Source organism: Artemia sp. Qi Xiang Cuo, chromosome 9 (assembly GCF_049724085.1).
Source record: "Artemia sp. Qi Xiang Cuo chromosome 9, ASM4972408v1, whole genome shotgun sequence".
Taxonomy (NCBI): domain Eukaryota; kingdom Metazoa; phylum Arthropoda; class Branchiopoda; order Anostraca; family Artemiidae; genus Artemia; species Artemia sp. Qi Xiang Cuo.
Window position 1 is genome coordinate 1,854,109 of NC_142802.1, and position 12,287 is coordinate 1,866,395.

Genomic DNA, 12,287 nt, shown 5'->3' on the forward strand with positions numbered 1-12,287 from the left:
AAAGTTAAAAATATACACGTGGAATCAGACTTATCCTTATAAGACCTTTCGATGCCCAAAACTAACTGGCTATCGAAAGAATTTTGGACGTGGCCAGTTTTGACTAGCTTTGCCAAAATTGTTCCTTTGACAAGAAACAACCAGTTTGCTGAGCGGTTTTTTCACCACTAAAAAAAAAAGAGCATTAGGATTACCTATTTGTTTGAGTATACCATTTATCTGTTTTCTATAACCGATGCTTCCATATTATCAAGGGGCGGATCTAGAACAAAATCTTGAGGGCGAGAATGTGACAAGGGCGCCAATGAGGAAAATATGGGGGGGGGGAGGGCAATGTGACAAAGGCGCCAATAATTGACCAGATTGACAAACTTTTTCTAAAAAAGAGTGAAAAAAGAAAAAAAAACAGGAAAAAAGGGTGCAAGAAAAAAATATTTGACGCCCAGGCCCCCCCCCCCCACCTGGATCCGCCTGTTATATTATCACCCCTGAAAAAAAAAACGCCACAAAATTCTAAGGTTGGTTCATAAATGATTTGGAAATTCAAGCTATTGTTTTCGAGTTTTTCAAGTTGATGTCGTTTTTGTTGCAAAATTTTGCACTTTGGATGATGTTTCCTGCCCTCCCATCTCTGAATTGATTTGGTATGACCTTTCACAAAACGTCAAAAACTTTAGCCTTAAAATGCACTCTTTAGGCTTTACATGCAAGGCGGTAATTTGGGTCTGTATTAACACTTCATTTTGCACACGTTGTAAAATGTTGGACACTGCATGGGCTTAGGGACGGAATGCACCACCTCACAGTCTTATGCCCCCAGTAACTGAAAGGTTCTATACAAATTTTATTCTTTGATGGCTTTAAACTGGTTGAGTATCTCTGAATTTTCGCTGATTGTGTTTTTGCTTGTCATTAACAAAGTGTGGGTCTTGCGAAATAGTGGCAAAAATGACACCTTGCTGTAGCATAATTTGTTTTCCTGTTGCATGCATTAAACCTAAAAGATTCTTTTAAAAAATTAAATTAAACTAAATTAAACTAAAATTAAACTAAAAAATTAAACCATGCATTAAACCTAATAAATTCTGTGGAATTTTATATTTTTTGACATTAGAAAGATTACGGATGCGTGTTTTTTTTTTTATTTCCTCAGGGGTGATTGTATCGATCCAGTAGTCCTAGAATATCAATTTTTTGACATTAGAAAGATCACGGATGCGTGTTTTTTTTTTATTTCCTCAGGGGTGATTGTATCGATCCAGTAGTCCTAGAATATCATGAGGGGGCTCATCTGAACGGAAATTAAAAGTTCTAGTGCTCTTTTTAAGTGACCAAAAAAATTGGAGGGTAACCTGGCCCCCTCCTACGCTCATTTTTTCCCCGAAGTCACCTAATCAAAATTTTGAGATAGCCATGTTGTTCAGCATAGCCGAAAACCTCATAAATATGTCTTTGAGGATGACTTAATCCCCCAAAGTTCCCGAGGGAAGGGCTGCAAGTTATGAACTTTGCCCATTATTTACAATTAGTATTGGTTAATGGGAAGTATACAGACGTTTCAGGAGAATTTTATTTGTCTGTTGGAGGGGGGGGGTCGGAGGAGGGGGTTACGGGGGAGGATCTTTCCATGTAGGATATTTCTTTGGGGGATGGGACATTTCTATGAAGGGGGCGCCGGATTTCCCAGCATTATTTAAAAAACGATCAGAAATTAAATTAAAAAAGCATGTGTTTTCAACTGAAACTAAGGAGCAACATTGAAACTTAAAACAAACAGAAATGATTACGTATATGAGGGGTTCGCCCCCTAGTCAATACCTCGCCCTTTACGCTAAAGTTTTTTTTAGTACTTTCAAAAGAACTATCTATTCTAATTAACCGGCTTTTGTGATTCAGGGGTTTGTGATCCGAACAAAATTCGAACTTTAGGATAAAGTGCGAGGTATTGACTAGGGGTAAACTCCCTAATATACGTAATAAAAACATACAAATATAAAAGTTCGTTACGTGAGTTAATTTGTAAGTTACGTTAGAACGAAATTTCGAGAAAGCCATTAAGCCAAAGGAAATAAAATTAATATTCAAAATCCATTCTAATTATTCATGTTCGGTGATCCAAAATGAAAGCTCCACTAATTCGAAAACGTTCAGAAATTAAATAAAAGAAAAACAACTTTTTTTTAACTGAAAGTAAGGAGTTACATTAAAACTTAAAACGAACAGAAATTATTTTGTATATAAAAGGGGCTGTACCCTCCTCAACGCCTCGCTCTTTACGCTAAAGTTTGACTCTGTCACAAAGCTTTATTTTTTAAAACAATAAAAAACTTTAGCGTAAAGAGCGAGGCGTTGAGTAGGGGACAGCCCCTTTCATATACGGAACAATTTCTGTTCGTTTTAAGTTTTAATGTCGCTCCTTACTTTCAGTTGAAAAAAACTTTTTTTTTTTTAAAATTATAGACAAGAATGAACATGATGTGAATCACGTACACTGTACTATAACATGCCGTGCCTGTCTCGCGTGTCAAAATTACAGAAGCCGGTCCAGTTTCTGGGAATGACATCCGAAAAGAGCAATAACATAGAATAAAAATTAGTCTTTCCATTATTATCCAATTTTATTTGGGTAATAACATGTTCTATTTTATTTTATCAACTTTATAAACATCTGCATTCAAATTATTTTTTCTCACCTGTCTTAACGTCCTAAAATTCACCGAGACATGAGACTGCCTTGCTTAGAGGATGCTGAGTTAATCCCAACTTTGCCTTTCAAATTCAATTTTTCAGTTGAACTGTAAAGGCGTAAGCAATTTATCACTTCTCTAGCCTTAATAGCTTAACTGTTGTGTACACACTGAAAGAGAGAAACACGTTTGATATTATATTGTAGACACTAGAGGGCAAAGGGCTTCAGCCCCTCCTCAGAACAACTTGCTCCCCTCTAGCTGATCATTCGTCCCCTTTCCAGAAAGTCCTAAGCTACGCCTCATTCAATGACGTAACTTTAGAACCTGTCCACTGGAGGTTCTTGATATATATTTTTTAAATGACAGCTGCATTTGAAGTGAAAACGATCGGGCCCCGTTTTCCAGCCTGCTTCTGTTTTTGTTAATTTTACGTGTGTAAATACTAATAAATTCTAGTAAGCTTCCCGAAAAATCTGATCTTATTGTAAATTCAATAAGCATTCGTTTTAAATGGATATCATGTACCTATACAATAGATGGGGGGGGGTATCCGAGTTTTCTATAATAGTCTCGAGGTTTTCAACTTTTCCTACATTTCGTATACTTTTTTATACATTTTAAAAATTCTAGTTTACGAACTTTACCCCCTACAAGTAGAAAAGACCCTAGTACTCCCACGAGTACACCATATATGGGCATAAAGTCCCTAGGGAGAACACCTGTGCGGTCAGTCCGACGGGGGGCACCATATATGGGCATAGAGTCCCTAAGGAGATGGTTTTTCTCACTGAGAATGAAAAAACACGATTTTTCTCACTTTTATGGATGTTTCTTGGATGGTTATGAGTGTTAGTCAATTTATTTGTTGTTTTTTTTGGACTTCAACAGTAATTTAAGTCTGTTTTATGGTTTTTGTCAGTGAGAATGAAAAAACAGGATTTTTCTCACTTGAAAAAAACAGCATTATTTTAGTTCAGATCACACATTTATGGATGTTTATTGGACGATTATGAGTTTTGGTTAATTCATTTGATGTTTTCTTGGATGTCAACAAGAGTTCACATCAACAATTGCTGGATTATTGAGTCTAACGGGGTTAGGGCCAATAACACCTCTTTCAGGATCAATTGATTTGTTGTTGTTGTTCGTCCAGGTGCACGCTAGGGAGAATGTTATGATCCAGGAATAGGAAACAGGATCACGTGTCTCCTTCTAGGCCAATCAGAGGGCTGGTTACATATTAGCGGGAGAGGATTGCAGGGAATATAAGGAAAGGATTTTTGCTATAGTTTTTATTAGTCCGTTAATAGAATTCAAAGGAGTGAGAAGAAGAACAGTTAGACTTTACTCATTTGGATGTATATTTGTGTGTTGATGATGAGTGGAATGTTTACTCCATTACAAGTTGATAGTAGAGTTGATGGTAATAATACAAGAGCACCAAAGATTGTGGTGGAAATCAAGAGAGAATTACGGCTTTGTCTGGAATGGGACCAAGTATAAGCAAGATATGTGATATCATTGAGCAAATTTAAAATGGAGGATCAATTATGTTTCGCTGCTAAATTTGATATAGCACACGTGAATAGACTTCAATGTGCTTTAAGTGCATTAGTGAAACATATTGAAGACAATAAACTGTATTGCTAATTGTACATCCTTAGTATTATGGTTGTTGTTGTAATTATTCAATAAAATTGTTTCGTAATCGAAAATGTTCCCTTTCTTTTCTGGTCAGGTTAGAATGCTAGGGCTAACGATTCAGGGTCAGTCTAGAGTCATCAGTCAGAGTGAAAGGATTGAAAAATGAATAAATTTGAGAAAGAGAGAATTAGATCAAATCTAGTGTTTATGGAAAAAACATTTGATTTTGGATGATGATTTTCTCGAGTTATCTCTTCAACGCAGAATATTCTCTCGGGGAACACTTGAAAATATAATGAAAACTGATTCTCCCCTATTGGACTATTGTATGAAACTTTTAAGATGTGACTCAAATGCTTATAGTCAATTTATTGATATATTAATTGGAACAAAGCAGAATAATACCGTGGATATACTTTTGAAAACATTCCCAATGGATTCAATGTAGATGGCTCCCCACCACCATTCGAAAGAGGTGACGTCACAGAGCTACTCCTCCCCCATTCCTCCACCTTGAATTTATCCGTCGGGAGGAACGATCAGTTTCGTTTTAGCTGTGAGAGAGTTGACATCGGAAACCAAAAATGTTCTATATATGTCCATTGTGCATGTACACTCTTGGCAGTTGGACTCAATGTGAGAATTGCACAATTATTGATGACTATAGTGAAAATTGTAAATTAGGTAATCCTTATAAATTAAATAGAGGCTATGCAGTACAAATTAAAGGATTTAATTCATATCTTGAAGATATTTGTGACTCTCACCCTAGAGAACACCTGTGTTCCAATTGTCACATTGACAAATGTGAACAGTGGGAGAATACTTACCCCGCTATGATTGGAAAGAATCCCATAAGTGATTTTAGTTTGTTTCTACGAGATTGGTATCGTCGTGGATTTAAATTATTCTGGGAAGAGGAATCTGTTCTACGATTCAACTGTTGGGGTAACAAGACAATTTGGTTTCTACGTCATCGTTGTGACGACACTGCCTATTATGACTATAAACCAAGTTATTTTTATTTGGCAGTTACTGAATGTGATTCACCATTTGAAAACACTGTATGTGATATTGCTTCAAATAGACAGATTGAAACTCGTGAATTTCATAATATGAATGCAAATAGTATCATTGACTATACAAAGAGATATGACAAGAGTGAAGTTACATTGTACTGTAGAAAATGTGACCCTGAATTTGCAGTCAATCAAGATCAATATACAATGAATCCAAATGATTTATCAGCATTAGTGGTTCATGACAGTTGCCTTTGCATCGATGAAGAAATCTAAAGTGAAGATTTAAAGACAATGTTGGATATATATATGCATTTTATTAATCAACAAATTCACAAACATTTTTTAAGCACTTTACTCTTAGGGCACTGAAATCAATACTGTATAGGTCTGAGAGGATATTTTCCCCTAGAAAGTCGTTCAGACGTAGATTATCACCATGAATGTGGATAAACTGCTTGTAAGTATAGCCGGAACATCGGAATACAAAATATAGTAGTACATGAAATCCACAGCTTTTAGTCGTTAGATCCTGCACCCTCTTCCGATTTTGAATAATAGTTTTCCCACTGCTCTCAATATAGTTGCTGATGTGGTGAGTGTAAAATGTATAGGGTAGACCAAGATGATCAAAAAATTCAATCGTCTTCATTGTTTGAAAGATGCACAGCCAATGACCCGTCAGCACAGTCGATGGACTGCTATTAACAATAATTAAGCTATTGTTGACACTTTGAATTTTTCCAAGAAAGTCCGAGGGCAGACAATAGGATTTGTACTGTGACATGTAGGGATCCATATTAAATACATTAATTATTTGACTGGTGTTCATGGCGCCAAGTCTAGTAGAACACTGCCTTCGGGAGTAATTTCCCAATAGGTTTCATATTGATTTAGTGAGATTAGTGTAATACTCTCAGCCAATGGGTCGGCAAATGTACACTCTAAACGCACACTCCCCGTACGTACTATACTCATATCCTGTGTGCCAGACAAATCCAGTACAATGATACCATGTGTTTTAGCAAACATATGTTCGGTTATACCATTTTCAAATAGTTACGAATCATGATCTAGGGTTTGCATGGTCAACTCATACAATGTTCTATAGGATTTATCAAAAAATAGATTGTAGAGTGGGATGCCGTTTACTTTGCACACAAGAGATGAAAGTCCAAACATCTCGAATTTATGTGGGCATCCAGTCCATGATCCTATTGCACTAGCGCTTTTTACAAATGCTAAAGCGAGTTTTGACGGGATTTCGCCATTGATAAAAGATGAGTCAGTGAAGGTACTTGAGCCCGTGGCAATAAGACGTTGGGTGGTGATATTATATCGAACAAGTAGTTTAATATTATTTCTACTGGCTCTCAGTTCTTCCACTTCCAATGCAACAGAACTCATGACTTGTTGTTTGCGTACATGAAGTATTGCCGAGGTGAGGGAGAGAGTCACATCAGGATTGGCAACAAGTTCATTGCTTAATATGAAATTGAATTGCTCAAGTATTAATTTTATATCCAGCTAAACATTGGCTGACGACCATTGGGGTATATTAAATATTTCATTACATGTTTTTAAAACTAGATTTAATTCACTAGTTTTAGCATTTTTATGTATGTCTGTACTATTAGTATTATTAATATATTCATATCCATTGTAGGCGCCTCTCAATTCCTTGTATGACTTGGATGTCATCAGCATGAATTGCATATAGCTTGTATAATTTGAGAGATTATTGCTTGTGCTCACCAGCGTGCCATTGCACCAGCAGTAGACTACCATATATTTAAAATACAAGATTCTTTCCTTCTAAAGATGATTCGAGCAGAAATTAAACTTCCCCTAATTGAGTTCAAATACCACTTCCAAAAGTCTAAATTTTTAATCACCAAAAAGAGAAACTGTGTTTTTATCTTCAGTCAAACAACGACATTGTCGTTCGAATTTCGCTAACGTAATTAGTATCAAGAAAAATTCTACGCATGATATTTCTAAGGAAGTTGAATCGGCAAAAAAATTGTGTGAACCGCAGATTCATATGACAAATCTTAAAGAAGTCAATGGGAGAAAGATATACATCCTTGGTCCTATTGGGCCAATGGCCTACAGTATTTACAGTGTAAGATGAAAGAACTGAGTGTGGGAGTGGGGTAAATATGCCTTTTAATTTTAATCCTAAGTCAGATCTGAAACGATCAGTGCGAAATTATTATATTTTGGTCACCATTATTGTCATTGAAGTGACCCGTTGCTGTACAACTAAGCAAGTAAGTTCAATAGATCTATTGTCTTTCTTATCTGTGTTTATTTCATTTATATGTCTGCGTCTAGTCCAACAATAGGTAATTAGTTCGTAAGTCTCCAAGGTAAATGCTCCCAAAGGAATCTGATCTCCAGATAGCTCAAGAAAGAATAGACCACATTTATATATCTGCATATCCAATTTTCTCTCATTAATTGAGAGCGGCGCTAGCCTAGTTGACAAAATCTCTAGCGCTATAAGTGGCGCTATCGGAGAAAGTACTATTGCCAAATAAAAATTATCTTTTACTGCTACAAATGGCGCGTGTCGGACATTTGAGGAAAACTGCGAACTAGTTAAGCTGTTTAAATTTTGTAATTTGAATTTATTTGTAGGCAATACACAGACATATAAAAATAATTATTAGGCCTATAACCACTAAGCTACGATAGGAAACCCCCTATATCTCATAGGAGATAATAGCCTACCCCAAAATAGGTTACGTAAAATTTTAAGTTGATATAAACGCAAAAAAAAAAAATATGGACGACCTAAACGAGTTACTAATAGTGCAAAAGTTAGTCGAAAAAAACATAGAGATTGCAAAATCTATCCCGGAATACAATGGTCAGTCAGATATTGACGAATTTAATATCCAATTGAACCAGTTTGTACAATTAACAAAAACAGACGTTGGAGCGTTAAAAGACATGCTGCTTCTACGATTAAGAGACCAGGCCTTAACCTTTCTCAAACAGGTCAAACATACCATAGGCAATAACGCCAACTTGCCAATAAATACGGTTGATGACTTGTTAAAAGCATTCAAAGAGAGATTTATAGAAACCAGTTCAATAAATAAATTAAAACATGGAGTAGTGAACTTTGATTTTTCACAGAATATAAGGGAATACCTGGATAATATACGCATTTCTGTAGAAGCAAAATACGGAAGTGGTTCCGGACAACTGTATGAAAAAGTCATACTAAATACCTTTTTGCAAGGGCTACCCCCAAAACTATATAGAGTATTAATATCCAAGAATATTCAGACGTTGGATCTTGCAGTCCAAGAGGTAGAGCGACTAATCGAAGTTGATAAAATGTTTGCTAATAATTTTAATGCAAAAATAAATAGCCTAAACGACTCAAACGCGAACCTAATCTTCAAGGGCGATCAGGCATCCCCCAATTTCTTTTCAAGGGATAACTCCCTAGTAGCACAAAGAAACAAAACGCCAGAACCCGCTAGGCTGAAAACAGTACGTTTTCAGCACATTAACCCTACAACAATAAGGTGCCATAACTGCAATCGTATTGGCCACATAGCACGAGGGTGCCACTATGTCCCCAATCCCATACCAAGAAATGTTGTCGGTAATACGCAAAATTACGGCAATTATTTGTTCGGAAGAACAAGTTTTAGCACCGGTCATGCAATAGGCTATAGCCAGGGGGGATTGTGCCAATCAGTACCTTATAATGCGTACCAAACAAATTGGTATAACCCTCTCCTCAACAGGCATATTAATTATCGGTTAGTAAACCCAAATACTCACCAAGGCCAATATAATGTGAGAGTGCAGCATAAAAATAATGAAAATTTGCCGATGAGAAATGAAAATTTTACAAGCCAACAGCACTGGCAAACAGCGCCAGAAAACGGCACTGACGCGAGACATCCAAGTTACCATAATAATACATGGCGAAGACAGGCAGACGTAAATCATTTAAACATGCCTACGGAACCTATTACGTCTGAATATCTATTAGAGGCACCGACAAATGAAATAAATTCTCAGGGAAACGCTTCAGGCCCCTCAGAAACATAAGTTGGACTCAGAGGGTGCCAGGGATATTTAATAGGTCCAAAACAATACTAGTGCCTTCTTGTAGTGATATTATTAACAAGTTACCTATATTTCATGATTTTTGTGTAGAAAACGTTTACTTTATGGCCTTAGTTGACAGTGGAGCTACTGTAAATATCATAAACTCTTGCGTAATTAATATGTTGCCTCTGAACATTAGGCGACAAAAGAACCCTAATAATCCCAATTTAACAAGCGTTACAGGTCATAAATTAAATGCAAAAGGGTCAATTTGCCTAAACGTAAAAAGGGACAATAGAACCTTCATGACAAATTTTATTGTATTTGACAATTTCCCATATGAAACTATTACAGGGGCAAATTTTTTAACTTCTAATAGAATACTATTAGACGTGGCCAACGAGAAGCTTGTATATCCAGCTAAAGTGGGGGAAGAACTTTCTACCCTAAGAAATCGTAACAGAAGTTACGAAGATAACATAACAGTAAACAAAATTTCTAATGGTAGAATGTCGAAGTATTTTGAACCTCATGTCTCACAAAGACAGGGCATAATTAAAAATTTATTCAATTACCCAAAGATATATTGCAGAAATGAATTCTATATTAAATACTAACAGTAATGAAGATGCGAAAATAAATATAGTAAATATGCGACAGTACTGATCAAATGAAATTAAGAAAATAGTGTAATTATGGAAGAACTTAATGAAACCCAACGTGACGCCGCAAGATGCCGCAATGGCGCAGCATAGCGCCACTATGAATCTAATAAACAATTAAAATGAAGATAAATATTACGGATTTGCGATAAGGAAAACAAAAATCCCTCCCAAGACGATGCAAAAAATTCAAATATCACAAATGATCGAGCCAATGGTTAGCAAATCAGAAATATATTTGCGACACCGTCTGAAATACCTGAAAATCTGTTATGCGAGGAACAGATTATATCTTACGACAAAGGGGAAGGTTTTATTTGGGTAACCAATAACCATGAAAACGATACAATTACAATTAAAAAGGGGACTTGTTTAGTCCAAATCGAGGTTTTAACGGAAAATGATATAAATGGGAAAATTCTAAAAGAAACCTAGTTAACGGCATTAAAACTTCAAATAACGAATATCCTTTGACTAAATCACAATTTTTAAACAAATTTAAAATTGATCATATTACGGACTTGGAAAATAAGAAAACACTTTGCGAATTATTATGTAATTTCAAGGATTTATTTTTTGCATCTGATGTTTACATCGAGTTAATTCCATTTTACTAACATTCAATTTTAACGACCGGTAATCCCGTAGCAAAACAGCCATACCGTGTGCCATATAAGCACAAAGAATGGTTAAAAAATAAAATCCATGAATTAGAAAAAAACGAAATTATACGCCCAAGTATAAGTCCGTATAGTGCACCAGTGATCTTAGTAACAAAAAGGAATGGAGATCTTAGAATCGTAGTAGATTATAGGGCTCTCAACAAACAAGTAGTTAGCGATAAATTTCCTCTACCAAGACTTAATTTCAAGCAAAAACAAAATTTTTACCTCTTTGGACCTTACCCAAGGCTACCACCAAGTGAAAATAGCCGAAAAGGATGTCCATAAAACTGCATTTTCAGCATCCGAATATGGATCTTATGAATACTTAAGGGTACTATTTGGGCTTAAAACAAGTTCAAGCGCGTTATGTAGACCCCTATTGCACCTGTTAAGAGATTTAAAGAATATAAATCATTTTGTTGATGATATTATATGCGTGGGGGAAAACACTGAGCAACACTTAGCAACTTTAGCTAAGGTGTTCGAGAAGTTCAGGCAAGGCAATTTAAAACGCCGGCCCAAGAAAGTAAATTTATTTCAATCCAAAATTAAATTTTTAGGAGTAGTAGTAACCCAGGGAGAAATATCTCTAGGCCCTGATAAAATGAAATGTGTTGAAAACCTCAAGCCCCCAAAAACTATGAAAGACTTAAGGTGAATTTTAGGACTTACTGGCTACTTTAGAAAATTCGTACGCAAATTATGCCCAAATTGCGAAACCCCTCATGGAATAAACCAAAGGAAACTCCCATAATGTTAACTGGTCACAGGAAGCTCAAACTTCCCTAGACCGTCTCAAAAAGGCACTCACTTCTGAACCAATTTTGTCACTCCCTGACTTCGAAAATGGAAAATTTGTGGTTACCACTGATGCCAGTTCAAAAGGCATAGGCGCAATTCTTTTGCAAATAATCCCGGTATAAGACCCTAACCCATTACAGGGAACACCCAAACAAATAGAAAAAGTCCTATGCTATTCAAGTAAAGCTCTATCATAACGCGAAAGTAGTTATTCTACCACGAACTTAGGATTATTATCTATTATTTAACACTTGGACAACTTTAGACATTATTTAATTGGTATAACATTTATATTACGATCAAACCATAAAAGCTTGCAGTACCTGCGCACATTTAAAAATCCAACAGGCAATCTATCTAGGTGGATGCAGAAGATACAAGACAAATCCTATTCAATTGAATATTTAAAAGTAATACCCTCCGTGTTGCGCGTATTTTTGAGCCTATGCCAAGAAAATGGTCTACTTGACACCGAAGAACATTAACTCAATGCTCCCAATGGCATAAGAAAACATAGTTGTAACAACTTAAAAGCTGGGAACGCAAGGAAAGAAAATAAGATGAACTAATGTCCCTTATCTTTGGAAAATATAAAAAGAAAGCAAAAAAAGGACTAAATGTGTGTAGCACTAATTGATTATGTTGTGAATGATGAGGCCTTACCTGATAAATTCAAAACTCCTAGAAAAGTGATAGATAATTTTTACCATGACCTTGATGAAGAAA